The sequence below is a fragment of the Grammomys surdaster genome, unplaced genomic scaffold (assembly GCF_004785775.1).
Source record: "Grammomys surdaster isolate TR1022 unplaced genomic scaffold, NIH_TR_1.0 190, whole genome shotgun sequence".
In the NCBI taxonomy this organism is placed as follows: Eukaryota; Metazoa; Chordata; class Mammalia; order Rodentia; family Muridae; genus Grammomys; species Grammomys surdaster.
The window spans coordinates 5,172,783-5,189,620 of NW_021604635.1; the positions used below are offsets into that span (position 1 = coordinate 5,172,783).

The window sequence follows — 16,838 nt, forward strand, 5'->3', positions numbered from 1 at the left end:
GGAGAGCATGACTGCCACAGACAAATAATATGGCAGTACTGAATAGAACCTGCAACGCGGAGCCTTGGCTTCTGCTTGCCCTTCTGGAAGGAGAGTGCAGTGCCATTGTGCTGGCCACAGGCTGCAAGCACAATGCCTTGTGAGCCCCTGGGTTGCTGCACCAAAGACAGAGAGGTGTGTGGCAGCCTGGAGCTCCTGTGGAAACTCTTCCTTCTGGAGTAAGGCTCACCTTCTGCCCTTTGGAAGGCTCACAGCATGGAACTGTCACAGCTGTAACCCCTGCTGCTTGCTCTGCTGGGATGAGGGGAACTTAGGGCCTACAGGCTGCAAGCAAGCATGGTGGACAGTGGTTCCATTTTCCTCTGCGGTGCTGGGACTGAGGAAGGTTGGAAGGTGTGTAGCAGCCTGAAGCTCTTGAAGATCCTGCCCCTGAATGCCCTGCCTTGCCTCAAGATCACCCTGATTCTGGGAAATGTCATGAGGTGAGTGATGGTCAAGTATTTATGATACTTCAGAAACCAGAAACCTTGAACCAGATCAATGTCTCATTGCAAAGAATATTTGCATGTAAAGCTGTTTGGAAGAAAAAAAAAACCCAAAAAACAAACCAACCAAACCAAACCAAAACCCAGAAAACAAAACAAAACAATCAAACAAACAAACAAAAGATCCAAAAAGCATGTGACACACTGTTTGCAATGCTTTTATGATATTGAAAAACAGAAGAGAATATAGAGATGTTAACAAAGTAAAAAATTTATTTTTATGGCTAGGACAGACTTAACACTCTCCTTAGCAGTAGGAGAAGGAAAGCTGCCCAGACCAGAAACAGAACGGTGATTTTTTAATGATAAACAAGCAAGTGGTTTCAACAAACAGTAATTTTGCATTTATTTTTATGATAATGGGAAAGGTACATGTTTTGGGTTTACGATCAGACAGTCAATGTACTGTGAAACGTTTTATAGTCGACGAATTCTTGGAACAATGGAAATAATTTACAATATATAATTCATACTATTGTTGAGGAAGAACAAGTCAAAAAACCAAGTTGACTTCTAGTAGAGACGTCATCAAAGTCTTACATTGTTTAACATTGTTTAAAAAGTAAATGGAGCCAGTTTTCCCTTAACAAGGTCAGATCAATGAACAAACCATCCATGGCCAGTTGGGAAAGACGGAGTAACAGAGACTGTGAAGTGGCGAGAGATGGGGCTAACGATGTGATGGCCAGGCAGGGAGGGCATGCTGCTGCCAAGGATGGCTGGCAGCGTGGTTGACTTCGTGGGTTATTTTATTTATTTTTGATTCTTTCAAGACTTAATTTAGTGTTCTCTCTCCCTCTCCCTCTCCCCCTCCCCCTCTCCCCCTCCCCCTTCCCCTCCCCTTCCCCTCCCCCTCCCCCTCTCCCTACCTCCCTTTTCCCCCACCCCTCTGTGTGTGTGTGTGTGTGTGTGTGTGTGTGTGTATCTAAGTGCAGGTGCTCATAGAAACCACAAGAGGATGTTGGTTCCCCTGGACTTACAGTTACAGGCTGTTTTAAATGGTTATGTGGGTGGGTGGTTAGAACCACATGCAAGGGCAGCAAGTGCTCTGAACTGCTGAACCTTCTCCCCAGCCTGGAAATACTTATTTTATTGCATAAAAACGTAGAACTGTTAGTCAGTTTACTGCTGATCTGGGAAGAATAAATGCATGGTGCAGCCACGCACGGGCGCCCTCTGCTGGTTCCTGGACGAGGCAGCTGCACGGCTGCTGTCTGTGCCCTTCGAGAAGCATTCCACGTTGTAGGGGCCGCGCCACGCACCCCCTAATTTGTGAAGAATATCATATGTGATGACAGTGAAAATATATTGATAAGGCTATCAGTGATTTATGTAAGTCGGAACACTAAGAAAATCTCCAGAGCTGAAAGAGATCCTTTATGCATCCTTAATTATCAGAACTCTAATCTGTAGGCTTAGACTTTTCTAAGTTTACTTTATTTAGGGTTCTTGAATGCTTCTACCTCCCTTCTAGTCCACTGACCACAGGTAGGGGAAAAAGAAAGTTTATAGGAAAAGGGGGTTGTGAACCTGTTTAGAAGTAGTTCTTTGGGGCGATACCACTTTTCATTGTCCAATACCAGCAGTCCAGTCCAATAAGAAACACCAAACACGAATCAGCAGCAGTGGCTTAATCCAGCAGAAACTGGAAGGGCCTTCTGAATTGGCAGTCAATGGAAGCAGCAAGAATCAACCAGAATACTACAAGAACTTCTTTGGCATGTTTCTCTCCATGAGCTAAATCTCAGTGAAGCCCAGTGATGCCCACTCAGGCACTGCACAATGTCGCAATGCAAGAGCTACCTCTCCCTGGTCACAGGGCTCCATTTATACCCTTTCCAAGCATCATACTCCCTCTCAAGCGTCCCCTCCAGCAAAATATATCATGTCCTCTCATGTGTCTGCATCAGCAAAACATCTCTTACAGTCATTCGACACAACTGAGTTTCCAAAGAAACTAGAAATTCCCACTTCACTAATCTAGGGACACATCCCTGAAACAAACAAACAAACAAACAACAAACAAAACAACGACAACAACAAAACCAAACCATTTAAAATCTTAGCAGCTTTCTCTAGGGTAACTAAAACTGATGTTAAGAGGCTCATCAGCTGGGAAATTAGAGTCTGCTAATGAGTAGAGGACACAAAAGAATCCCACAGATCTGCAGCATTCACTGGTCTGCAAATAGAAACACCCAGATGCATCATTTGTATTCCTTTCCATCACACCCCCCTCCCATCTCTACACTCTCCATCCTCACAGGGCATAAGGTTCTGTTGTATTTTGTGATTGCAAATTGGAAAAGAGGAAGCTATCTAGAGGCACAGTGGATACATTTAGGGGACTTGGTTCAGAGACATTAGACAGTCTCAAATAATGGAGCTGTATTATCAAATTATCTGTGTGGCTAGAAAGGAGATGGGCCTCCTAGGAAGAAGAGCTAATCACACAAAAGCAAAGGGGGCCGTGCTGAAGCCACTATTAGCAGGGCATTCTGGAAAGGAGAGCCACTCGGGATTGAAGGCTGTTCTGGGCAAACAGGTTTTAATAAACCCTTGATGGCTTATTCTTGGTGGGGCCTCTCTGGCTTCACTTTTTCTAAGCTACTGTCACTTTGTACAATGTTGAACAGTTTGTTTACCAGAAAATTTCTGTCTATTCGTAATTTGGCTCTTTCATTCTTCCTCTTTGTCATGTATATTTTACTGTTCTTTTCTTATTTTAATCTCACCATGCTATGAATTGGGCATTTTTCTATATTTCACACTAATGTTGCTGAGGAAAGTATTTTGGTGGGCCTACATAGTCACCATGATTACAGGTAGCTGGGACTTCCGAATAGGTCAATGTAGTGTGAGGTGCCTATTCTGGCCCAAGGAGCTATAAACAACACACAGAACCATTAAAGTAGAGATCAGGTTCAGTATCAGACCTAGGAAGGGCTTCCAGTGTCTGCCACCTCAGCTGATGCTTGAGGAGTTCATGGGTGCTCTAACTGATATGTCTAGGTTCTGGCAGTCAGATGTTTCCCAGAAATCAGGAGAAGTCAAACTTTCACACACACACACAAATTCCCATTTGAACAGTGTTAGCCCAGAAGGCACGTTGGTTAAACTGTTGCCTGACTTAAAGTTAATTTGGGCCACAGCAGCCTTGTTGGCTCACAGCAGCCTCGTTGCCCTGCCTTGCTTCTGCTCCTCTCTACTCCCCAGCTCCTGTCTTGTCTTTCTGGCCCTTTATTCAGATTTAATTTCATATACATTCTGCAGAGCTTTCAAGCTCGTATAGACAATTGAGCTTTCCCTTCAATATTGAAGCTACTTGTGTTGGGGTTGGTCTGGTGATGGTATGTATTCAAATGATAAATTCTGTACCCTAGATCTGGTTGCCCCAAGTCTAGCAAATTCTTATGTGCCCCAGCTTTTGTTGTGTAAACCTTGCTCTCCAAATTAACTGGTCAATAAAAGGCCAAAGCCTTTTATTATTATATTATATTATATTATATTATATTATATTATATTATATTATTATTATTATTAAACAGTAGAGAGAGAAGGACTTCCTGGGAGGGAGAAAGGAACTAAGGGAAGAACGAAAGAAGAGGAAGTCCTTTTTGCCAGGAGACAGATGTGACCGTGGGCCTGAAGGCATAGCTAGACACATGGTATGTTGGGACCAGGTAGTTGATTAACTTAGATGAACTGATTGAAAATCAGCCCAGCTAAGCCAAAGCTTTGAAGGTCTCTGAGATTATTTGAGGAATTGGTTGGTTAAGGAATAACTGCTGCCATATTTTTCCAGATTGGTTAATAGATACAGGATATTAATAATCATTTTCTACATACTCATAACAACCATGAGCTGGCAGAGGGGAGCTAAATGGTTTCTACAAGGTTTCTAATTCCAGGCTTCCAGAACTTTTAGCTCGTAATTAATTATATAATTAATGGACTTGTGGAGGGCTGTAGTCTACTTTAGAGTTTCCAAGGCATGTCAAGGACTTCATTTAAAATACATCTCGGCTTTGCAGACACCACTATCGCTTTTCGCAGCTTGCTGCAGCCGTGGTCAACCCCACCGTGTACTTTGACATCACGGCCGATGACGAGCCCTTGGGCTGCGTCTGCTTCGAGCTGTTTGCAGACAAAGCTCCAAAGACAGCAGAAAACTTTCATGCTCTGAGCACTGGAGAGAAAGGCTTTGGCTATAAGGGTTCCTCCTTTCACAGAATTATTCCAGGATTCATGTGCCAGGGTGGTGACTTTACATGCCATAATGGCACTGGTGGCAGGTCCGTCTACAGAGAGAAATTTGAGGATGAGAACTTCATCCTGAAGCATACAGGTCCTGGCATCTTGTCCATGGCAAATGCTGGACCAAACACAAATGGTTCCCAGTTTTTTTATCTACACTGCCAAGACTGAATGGCTCGACGGCAAGCGTGTGGTCTTTGGGAAGGTGAAAGAAGGCATGAACAGTGTGGAAGCCATGGAGTGTTTTGGGTCCAGAAATGGCAAGGCCAGCAAGAAGATCACCATTTCTGACTGTGGACAACTCTAATTTCTTTTGACTTGCGGGCGTTTTACCCATCAAACCATTCCTTCTGTAGCTCAGGAGAGAGCTCCCAACCCATCTGCTCGCAATACCCTGTAATCTCTGCTCTCACTGAAGTCTTTGGATTCCATATTTTTTTCATTCCTCTTCAAGTCTAGCTGGATTGCAAAGTTAAGTTTATGATTATGAATAAAGACTAAATAAGAAAAAAATGCATCTCACCAACAAAATTTAATATATGTGAAACAAAACTTGTCTTTCTTAGGTCTAAACTATATAATACATACTAATTTGCTGTTTTTCACTTGAATCTGTCTGGCCTGAGTTGAAATTACAAATATCTTGACTACTAAATATCTTGACTTGGACAGGATATTAGGCTAACCGTCTGTGTCTTTATTTGTAAAATCAGGGCAAATGTTTGCCTAGAGCTTTTGTGTGTGTGTTTGTGTGTGTGTGTGTGTGTGTGTGTGTTACCTTCAGTCTTTTTTAGAAATTGCAACTATTGAATAGTTGTATTCATTGTTGTGCTATTTTGACACAGCTGTATTTTAAGATTAAATAGTTATAAACCTTTAAAATAATCTATTCTAGTAAATATCAAGCTACTTTTATTTGTTCACCATGATGATTAAGTTAAATATTACACTGCATTCCAAGTCTCAGGTACATATACATAAGTGTATGCCTGGGTCTATCTGTATTTTTGTGAAAGTGTGCGTGTATGTGTATATGTGTCTGTGTGTTTGCATGTGTACCTGTGTGTGTGCTTGTGTGTATGAGCATGTGTGTGAGTGTGTGGATGGGTGTGTTGTATAGTTTCAGTGTCTTCCTCTTTACATACTTCTCAGAGGACATTTTAAATCTCTTCTTAAATGCCAGTGCTAAGTTCTCTTGGTATAAGGACTCAAGGGCAGCTTTTTCTTTTAAACATAATTTTTTTGATTCTTTGGAAATCTCACATCAAGTACCCTAATCTCACTCATTTTCCACTCCTTCCATATCTTTCTTTAACCCTCATGACTCTTCCCCTAATCTCACCAACCTCTCTGGGTTTTCTAAATCAAATTTAAAGAGATATTGAGTATGAATATCATTGTTTTGTCATAGGTCTTTCCCCTTTGTCCATTGTGCTCTGACTCTATGTTACATATACCTGGTGTGGGCGCCACTTCTCACTAATGAGACCACTTAATGTACTGCCCTGAAGAGACCTGCGAGCTGGTGCTGTTAGTAGGTGAGGGTGGTGTGTAAAGAATAGGACTGCCTCGATAAAACTGGAGTGTGTCTGTCCTATTCAGAGCTTCCTTCCTGCTGGGCCTGTTTCGAGTCCTTAGAAATCACGTGGCTGAAGAACTGCAGTGTTTTCAATCTCCTTACATCCTTGATGAATGGGTTTCATCACTGTCAGTGATGGTGACAACTGCTAGCATATTTTCCAACCCCGTGTACTCCATGTTGAGCAGCCTCAGAACTCAGCATCTGCAGAAGTGAACTGGATGAGGCTGAAGGAAAGCACAGAACAATGGGAACATTTTGCATATGTGTCAAGTGTGCCTTCCACTCTGCCCCTAGACCATCCACACTCTCTTTGCTACGTTACTTTCCTACTCTCAGCCAGTATTTCATTCATTCTCATTTCTCCTCAACATCATCCTCTTGCCATTATTCTATACATCCATCATCCAAACATCCATCCATCCATCTGTCCGTCCATCCATCTGTCCATCTGTCCATCGATCCATCCGTCCATCCATCCATCCGTCCGTCCGTCCGTCCATCCATCCATCCGTCCATCCGTCCATCCGTCCATCCATCCATCCATCCATCCGTCCATATATGTGTTGCTTGTTTCATCAAGAAAAAGAGAGAACTCTGCTTTCTTCCCACTCTAATAGAATCTGAGCACACACACTCCCAGTGCTACTATGTGGCACAGTTTTAGAGAATGCACATTACACCCATAGTCTATATTAACAAAACCGTCTGGAATCTTGTCAATAGCAATGCGCTGTCTCCTAGTGTCTCCACACCTTCACCTCACATTTCTCCTCTGGTCATTTCTTCTCGTTTTGGTTCTTTCATAAACTCTTGGGACAATCACCGTTGACTTCCGAGTGACAACTCTTTCCTATGCTCAGGTATTACCTGATGTCACTCTGCCAGTTTGGCTCGTAGATCCCCAGCTGCCTCCTTCCCAAAGCTTCCTGTCCCAAGATCCTGCCCTCACTTTCCAGTTTCTTAGTGGATTCACTTCTCAGTTTTCTCATTTGTAAATATGAAAGACATTTTCTATCTTAAGGTCGTTTGGATGACTTAAAATTGAATCAGGCCAAGTCCTCAGGGAAATGTTTTTTATAAGAGTGACTGATGTGAGTTGGTAAATGTGCTGCTAACTTTTATTTAGTATTGCAGTGTCCCAAGTTATTCTTTTTTCGAGATAGGGTCTCACGTAGCCCAGACTGACCTCAAATCCACTATGTGTTATGGGAGATCTTGAACTCCAGATGATTCTGCCTCCACCTTGTGTTGGTATCCAGAGCCAGCTTGGCAAATCAGCTCCAAACTCAGGAATGTCACATGTAGGTGTCGTCTGTTGCCATGACAACCCTGCATCCCTTCCCAGAACCTGCTTCTTACACTCACCTGCCATCACAGCCTAAATAAAAAGCGGACTTTTCTCCACCTTCGATCCCCTTTTCTCTTGTCTTTCTCTCTCTCCCCTCTTTGTCTTTGTTCTTTCCTAATAAACCTTCTGGCACGTGTAACTTCTTTGGCCTGGTGTGGTCTATCTGGACACCAGCTGCCATTCAACACACCTTGGAGGTTTCAAGTGTGTGCCACCATGCTCATTCTATGTCCTATGTATTTTACTTGATTATTATTTTTCTGTCCACACTATATGAGTGATTTCTTTGAGTCTTTTTACTTGAAATCCCAGTTATACCAAAGCTCCTAAAATTTGTTTCTAACTCCTGTCATGAGTTTCAGGTTCTCACGTTTTATTATTTATTTAGAATCCCCACTTTGATGTACAACAGGTACTAGACCCTTGACACATCCGAAGTAAAATAATTAGTCACTTGTTACCCAAACTCCTCCCCGCTATCCTCCCTCTTCCCTCAGACACTCTCTTTGTAGTTAACACCCCCTCTTCCCTCAGACACCTCTTTGTAGTTAACAATATTGCATCTCATCCAGTCACTTAAACCAAAAGCCCAGTAATTGTCCTCGCTTGTCATCTAATGTGTAGCCACATCTCCAGGAAGGGCTCTGCTCTGAGCTCACGCATCACTTGCTGTGCTTCCAATTTGGTCCAAGCTGTTACCATCTCTTATTTCGTCACAGGGCTTACCTGGTAGGCACCTTCCACCACTTGGCTGATGAAAATTGTTCATTGGTATTCTATTGCATAGAATAAAACTTCCAAATTCAAAATCTGAAGGCTCTCATTTGCTCAAGCTTCCCATGCTATGATCTGTCACTCTCTTCCTTATTCTTACCATAATGAGTCTTGCTTCAATATACCCAGCTTCTCTCTGTGTTTGACTATGATTGAGACTTGCTTTTCTTTCTTCCTAGGACACTTGCTTTCTTCCTTCATCTTCTCAGACCAGCTTGATTTTGTGATTCAAGCCCTTGCTTAAGTATTCCTCATGCAGACCACCTAAAGACCTACAAACCCCTCTCCTCACTACATAATCCCTTCTTATTTTTACTTAAAATACTCATACTATTTGTTTGTCAACACATTTTCTATTTCCCCTCACTATAATACAAGTTAAAAGATTCCAAGAGATTTTTGTACTTACCATGGCTTTCCCTGTGGTTATTATATTACCTGGCACACACACAGTAAGCATTCAGAAATTTATTTTATGAATGAATGAATTCCATTTTCTGTGGTACTCCCAAAAGAGTCTGCAGAACGAGAAAACCTTGTCTTGTTACTCTTCTCTTGCTTTGGAAAGAACTCAGGTTCCTTGTTTTTCTCATCAATGATTAAATTGTTCTTGCCTGGACATTTTTAGGTACAGGATAGCTTCAGTTGCCTTCATCTGAAGGCACATTATAGTCAAAGGCTCTTATCTGAGCTCTTGGCTATTGAATTGTCTAACACACACAGGGACATCACAAGAGGCTGTGGTATTTACTGATGTGCTTACTAGTTTTAATAGTTTAATAATTGGGTGTTATGATCCAGTTCCAACTTGCTTCCTGTTTGCACTTGACTTTCTTCATCTGAGAGCTTGTTTCTTCCCCCCGTTGACCTTTTCTTCATGCTCTGTGGTTCCTGTTTGTGTACGGCTGCATCACAGCATGTGATCATCTAAAATGAATGCTCTCTGGCCTGTCATTTTGGATGAACATCACATTTCAATTTTGACAAAAATATTTCATGACATAGCTAGGACAAAGTTAGAATTTATTTACGTTGTTTCTTAGCTCAAACCTCAACGGTGATGAACTACATTATTGAAACAGGGTGAACTGGGGCTTGGGTTTGATCAGCTTGGGCTATGATTTCAATAATGCCTCATATCTATTAGGATGGGCAGTTAGTTAACTTCTTCAGGTCTCAGCTTATGCTTATTGTTGTTAACACGAAGTTAACATGACTAGTGATGTAAATACATGCTGGTGAAGATGTGCCAGATGGATGTTGTTGTTGTGTGAGCTACAACCCTCTATGACCTCACCTGATCACAATAAATTCCAGGGGTACAGAGGAGGCTCAGCAGTTAAGAGCACTGACTCCTCTTCTAGAGGTCCAGAGTTTAATTCCTAGCAACCACATGGTGGCCCACAACCATCTGTAATGGGATCTGATGCCCTCTTCTGGTGTCTCTGAAGACAGCTACAGTGTACTCATATACATAAATAAATAATTCTCTTTAAAAAAAGTTCTTTAAAAACCCCCCAAATTCCATATATAGTTAGGCATTTTTTATTCATTAGTATTTTTGAACCAGAATTTATTCTGTTTTTTATTTTTTTTAACCAAGAGAGTATAACTTTGTTCAGTATCACCCCCTATCCCCACTCTTGGAATTGCCTAATCTGTTTTATTTAGAAAACTGAGAGCTATAACTTATCTCAATGTTTGGAAGGGAACAAGACATGTATGGATGTGAGGTAGAGAATATATACATTTCATGACTAGATCTTCAGAGCTTGCCTTTTAAAAAAAAATAAGATCAGAAAGTTGGGATGTCTCTGATAATTGTAGCCAAGAGTTGAAATATTTTGAAATGGATCATGTCATGAACAAATTCATATGGGACTATTCACAGTCGTCAAGTTGCGAAACCATCCCAAGTGTCCATCAGCAGACAGGTGGAAGAGGAAAGTATATGATTTACACTGAATGAAATACTATTGAGCAAAATGAAATTATAAATGAAGTAAGCCAGGCAAACATCTAGGCTAGTAGTTCTAAGCCTTCCTAGTGCTGCAACCACTTAATACAGTTACTCATGTTATAGTGATTCCAACCATTACATTATTTTTTGTTGCTACTTCCTAAATATAATTTTGGTACTGTTAAGAGTTGTAATATAAATATCTGATATGCAGGATATCTGATATGCAACCCCTGTGAAAGAGTCATCTGACCCCCAAAGGGGTCATGACCCACAGGTTAAGAACTGATTTTACAGACTAAAACAATGACTCAGAAACAAAGAGGGGACTACGGGGAAGTGAAGGGAAGCAGATTTGCAGGAAGGGAAGAAAGGGTGGAAGAGAATTGTGAGAATGTCTAAAACAAAGTCACTCACGTGATATGTATGCATGGAAACATCATAATTTAGGCTTTTATGCTGTGTAATGAACATATGCTAATAAAAATAAAATACTATTATTGGCAATAGTGTTGAGATTGGATGTAGAAAAATCTCTCAACAGAGGAAGAAGAAGCTACATTGCATATTTTGATATATTGTCTGAATTGCTATTTTGGATGAGGATGGCCTGTATTGAACAACATTCTCCAATAGTGGTTGGTCCCTGTTTTGTACTCTGGACAAACTCTAGGGAGCTGCGTTGGTTTCTTCACTCCTGTGGGAGAGCTGATATTTTCTTCTACTTATATAGAAGTCCAACTTTGCTTCTAGCTGTCCTTCCTCAATTTCTTTCAGGTAGTGTCTTATTCATTCCCTAATGAATTTCCTGTATGGAAACCTGTTTCTGTGATTACTCTTATGCATCTTTGGCCTGAGACAAAAGAACACTTGGAAAATTTCATGTTAGAAAGAATTTGGCCCAAACCAAGTGACTGAAATTGCATTTAAAGAAGAGGATATATTACAAAAATATTCATAAAGTAGAGTTAGCAGAACCAACTCTCCTTCTCTGTCTTTGTCATTCTCTGTCTGTCTGTCTCTCTCTCTCATTGTGGTTAGGGATTATGAGCAGCATGAACAATGCAAAAGAAGATTAATTTTAGAATAGCTTCCTGCATTATGATTTAAATAACTGGGTTGTGGGAGATCTCTGCAGGCTTTCCTGGAAAAACAATCCCTATGAGGGAAAAATGCAACTGGGTTTAGCCTTATATTGGTAACTAGTGTTGGGCCAAGACTTCTTGGACATGAGATCATTTGTTTTATTTTATTTTTTGGCCATATCTAACCATAGCACAATTTTGAAAAACAAATTCAGAAAACAATGAACTGAGATCCATGATTATAACAAGGCTTAAGACATGTTTACATTGAAGCTCTGTATACAGTACATATGGCTCCATCCATAATCTGGGTTCTTGCTGACTTAGAAACAATGTTCATGACAAGGGTCTAGGGAAAACGACTGAGGTACATCTCATATAAGGATGGGTTTTATGGCCTAGAAGTAATACTCAAGGCTTTGGAAGGAAAGAGTTCGAAAGAAAGGAAAGGGAATCATAAATTCTTGGAGATATAGGAAGAGCCTTGCTTATGAGACAGCAAAGGACCCCCAGATTGTAAGCTACATCCCTTCCCAGTAGAAGTTTCCTGCTCAGGGCCCTCCTTCCCTCTGCCTCCCATGACTATTTTGTTCCCCCTTCTAATTGGGACTCAAGCATTCTCCCTTAGGCTTTCCTTCTTATTTAAGTTCCTTGTGTCTTTGGGGTACATCATGGATATTCTGCATTTTTGTGGTGATATCTACTTATCAGTGGGAACATATCATGCATGCATGTCTGGGTTACCTCACTCAGGATGATATTTTCTAGTTTTATCCATTTGCTTGCAAAGATCATGATGTCCTTGTTTTTAATAGCTGAATAATATTCCATTGTGTAAATGAATCACATTTTCTGTACCCATTCTTTTGTTGAGGGACATCTTGGTTGTTTCCAGTTTCTTGATATAATGAATAAAGCTGTTGTGAACATACTTGAGCAAGTGCCCTCTTGGGATAGTGGAGCATCTTTTGGGTATATGCCCAGGAGCAGTATAGCTGGGTCTTCAGATAGGACTATTTCCAATTTTCTGAGAAACCACCAGGTTGATTTCCAGATTTATTGTACAAGTTTGCAATCCCAGCAGCAATGGAAGAGTGTTCTCTTTTCTTCACATTCTTGCCAGATTGTGCTAGCACTTGAATTTTTGATCTTGGCCATTTTGATTGGTGTAAGGTGAAATCTCAAAGTCATTTCGAATGTTGAACATTTCTTTAAGTGCTTCTCGGTCATTTGATATTCCTCTGTTGAGAATTCTCTCTTTAGCTCTGTATCCCATTTTTTAATTGGGTTATTTGTTTTTTTTGGAGTCTAACTTCTTGAGTTCTTTATAGCCCTCTGTTGGATGTAGAGTTAGTGAAGATCTTTTTCCAATCCATAGGCTTCAGTTTTGTCCTATTTGATCCAAAATTGGTCCTGTCTAAAAGAAATGCAGAGACAAAGATGGAGGTCTGAAGGAATGACCAACTAGTAACCAGCCCAACTTGAGCCCCATCCCATGGGCAAGCACAAATCCCTGACACTATTAGTGATGTTATGTTATCCTTGTAGACAGGAGCCTAGCATAGCTGTCTTGAGAGGATCTACCAGCAGTGGATTGAGAGAGATGGAGATATCTACAGCCAAACACTGGGGAGAGGTCAGGGTCCCTTGTGGAAGAATTAGGGGAAGGATTGAAGGCCCTGAAGGGGATGGCAACCCCATAGAAGGACCAAAATTATCAACTAACCTGGACCCCTGGGAGCTCCCAGAGACTGAGGCACCAACCAAAGAGCATACATGGGCTGGTTCAAAGCCCCCAGAGCATATGTAGCAGAGGGGTGCCTTATCTGGCCTCAGAGAGAGAGGATATGCCAGATCCTGTGGAGACTTGATGCACCAGGATTGGAGGATACAGAGGATGGGCTGCCCTCTCAGAGTGGAAGGGGAGGAAGGATGGGGGAGGAGACTGGGAGGGGGAGCAGCATTTAGGATGTAAACAAATTACTTAATAATAATAATAAAGAAATCTTTTCTAGTATCTGCCTCTCTGTCTACCTACCTATGGAACTTTTTACCTGCAGGCTTTGTATGTGTGATTTAGACAACTATGGATTGAAGATATTTAAAAAAACATTTTTGCTCTTCTTGAAAGTTTCCTTTTTCCTTGTCATTACAGCATGAACTTTGTAGTATATGATGCTAGGATTGTATTAAGTATTATGAATAATGTAGGGGTATTGGGAGGATATACACAGGTTATGTGAAAATATAACATGTTTAACGAAAAGTTTAGGTAGATTTTGGTATCTATGAGATTTCCTTTGGGTACCGGGGATTTGTGTGTGTGCGTGTGTGTATTAGTCAGGGTTCTCTAGAGTCACAGAACTATGGGTAGTCTCTATATAGTAAGGGGATTTGTTGATGACTTACAGTCTGTAGTCCAACTCCCCAACAATGGGCAGCACCAGCTATGAATGGAAGTCCAAGGATCTAGCAGTTGCTCAGTCTCACAAGGCAAGCAGGTGAAGAAGAGCAAGTCTTCCTTCTTTCAATGTCTTTATTTAGGTCTCCAGCAGAAGGTGTGGCCCAGATTAAAGGTGTATACCAAAATGGCTGGATCTGGGACTTGCTTTGTCCCAGATGACCTTGAACTCAGAGATCTCCTTGCCTTGATCTCCTGGTATTCATAATATGCCTCACGATCTCCATGCCAAGATCCAGGTCAGAAACTTGTATCTCCCAGTCTCAAGATCAGGATCACAGGTGAGCCTTCCAATTCTGGATTGTAGTTCATTCCAGATATAGTCAAGTTGACAACCAGGAATAGCCACTACAATGTGTGTGTGCATATGTTTGTGTGAATGCATGTGTATGTATGTGTACAACATTCTTGTATATATAATATGCATAACACAAGTGCTATTAAGTATGTATATATACACATTTAGAAACTGACTGAGTTACTCCTCTAAGACCCATTGTTTTGGAGCTCATACAATACCTGGAGATTGGTTCCTACAGGCTTTTCTTTCCCTGAGGAAGCAGTACTTTGAGCAGCAAGCACATACAGCTAACAGAGCCAGTGCCAAACCCTTTTCCTACCATTCAGGACTAAGAAAGGGCATTGAGAATATAGGTGCAAGATATGAGGAGTGGTAACTTTGCTGCCTCCCATGAACTGGCACCCCATCCTCCCCTTTGCCTCTAAGAGGGTGCTCTCTCACCCATCCACTCTTGCATCACCTCTCTAGCAACTCCCTTCTCTGAGGCATCAAGCCTCCAAAGGACCAAGTTCCTCCCCTTCCATCAAAGAAGACCTCAGAAGATGAAAGATCTCCCATGCTCATGGATCAATAGGATTAACATAGTAAAAATAGCCATTTTACCAAAAGCAATCTACAGATTCAATGCAATCCTCATAAAATTCCAACTGAATTCTTCACAGGAAAAGAAAGACCAATTCTCAACTTCATCTGGAATAACAAAAACACAGGATAACAAAAACAATTCTAAACAATAAAAGAACTTCTGGGAGAATCACCATTCCTGACCTCAAGCTGTACTACAGAGCAATAGTGATAAAAACCGCATGGTATTGGTACAGAGACAGACAGGTAGATCAATGGAATAAAATTGTAGACCCAGAACTAAAACCACACACCTATGGTTACTTGATCCTTGACAAAGAAACCAAAACCATCCAGTGGAAAAATGACAGCATTTTCAACAAATGATGCTGGTTCAACTGAATGTCTGCATGTAGAAGAATACAAATTGATCTTTTTTTTTATCTCCTTCTACAAAGCTCAAGTCCAAGTGGATAAAGAACCTCCATGTAAAACCAGATATGCTGATTCTAATAGAAGAGAAAGTGGTGAAGAGCCTTGAATACATCAGCACGGGGGAAACTTTCCTGAACAGAATGCCAATGGCTCAGGCTGTAAGATCAACAATGGACAAATGGGAACTCGCGAAACTGAAAAGTTCTATAAGACACAGGACAGTGTCAGTAGGACAAAACAGCAACCTGCAGATTGGGAAAAGATCGTTACCAACCCTACATCTGATAGAGGCTAATATCCAAAATATGCAGGCCCAGGTTTTATTATAGTTAGGAAAATTCCAGGGAGAGATATGCACCCTTTTACCTTGATTGGTTAGCTCTGTCTCTAGAGGTCTAGCTGATTCTACAATTGGTTAGGTTCTAGAGACTTCTCAGGGGGTTTCTTTCTTTCTTTTTTTTTCCTCAGGGGGTTTCTTACTCATTCTAGCTATCTATTCTTACTTCAGGCCAGATGACTACATGCCCTCGGATTGGCTGCCCGCAGCTGTGGTGGGCTGATCACAGGTTCCTGGATCTGGGCTCTCTCATTTCTGGGAAACAGAAACTCATTGTCTTCTTTCCCAAACTGCCAGTGTGTTGTCTGACAGCCTGGCTTTGGCTAACTCAGTCCTTTCAGTATTATTTAGAGTCATTTCAAAACTGTTGGAAATTTTCTTTTTTTTTTTCTAAATAGAAATTCATTGAAAAAAATGTTCTTATGAAACTAAATTCATCAACTCTAACAAATTTTAAAATCAAATGTTATAGAGCAGAATCATACATACTCTAGTGTGTATGAAAACTTGATACATGGTGAAAATGATGATCAGAAAATATGAAAAATCCCTGTTTTCCATGATTGAATCATGTTTCCATAGGAACAGGAGCCATGCCTGTAGAAGTGTTGCAGTTTTTGACATGATGATTTTGAACTTGGGGTGAGGAGTTTCCCTGTTCATGGGCTGTGTGTTGTGAAGTAATACGTATGCAATAGACACCTGCTTTGTGCTCAGAACCAAGGCTGCAGGGAAGCCCCATCATGAACATAACCAAGTGCTGTCTGAGAAGTTTGGATTTATTCTATGCTGAGTCTTCAGTTAATTTTTGTTGTTGTCCATTTAACAACCTTTTCCTTTTGTTGTTTCTGTAGGTTCTCTTCAGTTATGGTTTGTCATGTGGGATCATGACCCATGGTTTAAGAAAGTGGGGTAGAAAGGCCTTCTGTCTTCTGGCTTTGAGCAGGCAATAAATGATGTCTGTGGTTTATGTTTTCTGTTCCTAATGGTCAAGCAGTGAGTGGCTGTTCTAGTGCCATGGTCTGTGTGAGCAGGGCTTACAGGCAAGTTTTCTCCTTGCCAAAAATAAGTCACCAAATAGAACAGTTTTCTTTTCCTTCCTTCTTTCCTTCCTTCCTTCTTTCCTTCCTTCCTTCCTTCCTTCCTTCCTTCCTTCCTTCCTTCCTTCCTTCCTTCCTTCCTTCCTTCC

The 16,838-nt window shown here is 41.2% G+C and overlaps 1 pseudogene; it reads left to right on the forward strand.

The window, feature by feature from the left end:
• The first annotated feature begins 336 nt into the window (after window positions 1-336).
• On the forward strand, window positions 337-5,109 carry LOC114622643 (annotated as a pseudogene).
• Window positions 5,110-16,838: the final 11,729 nt, after the last annotated feature.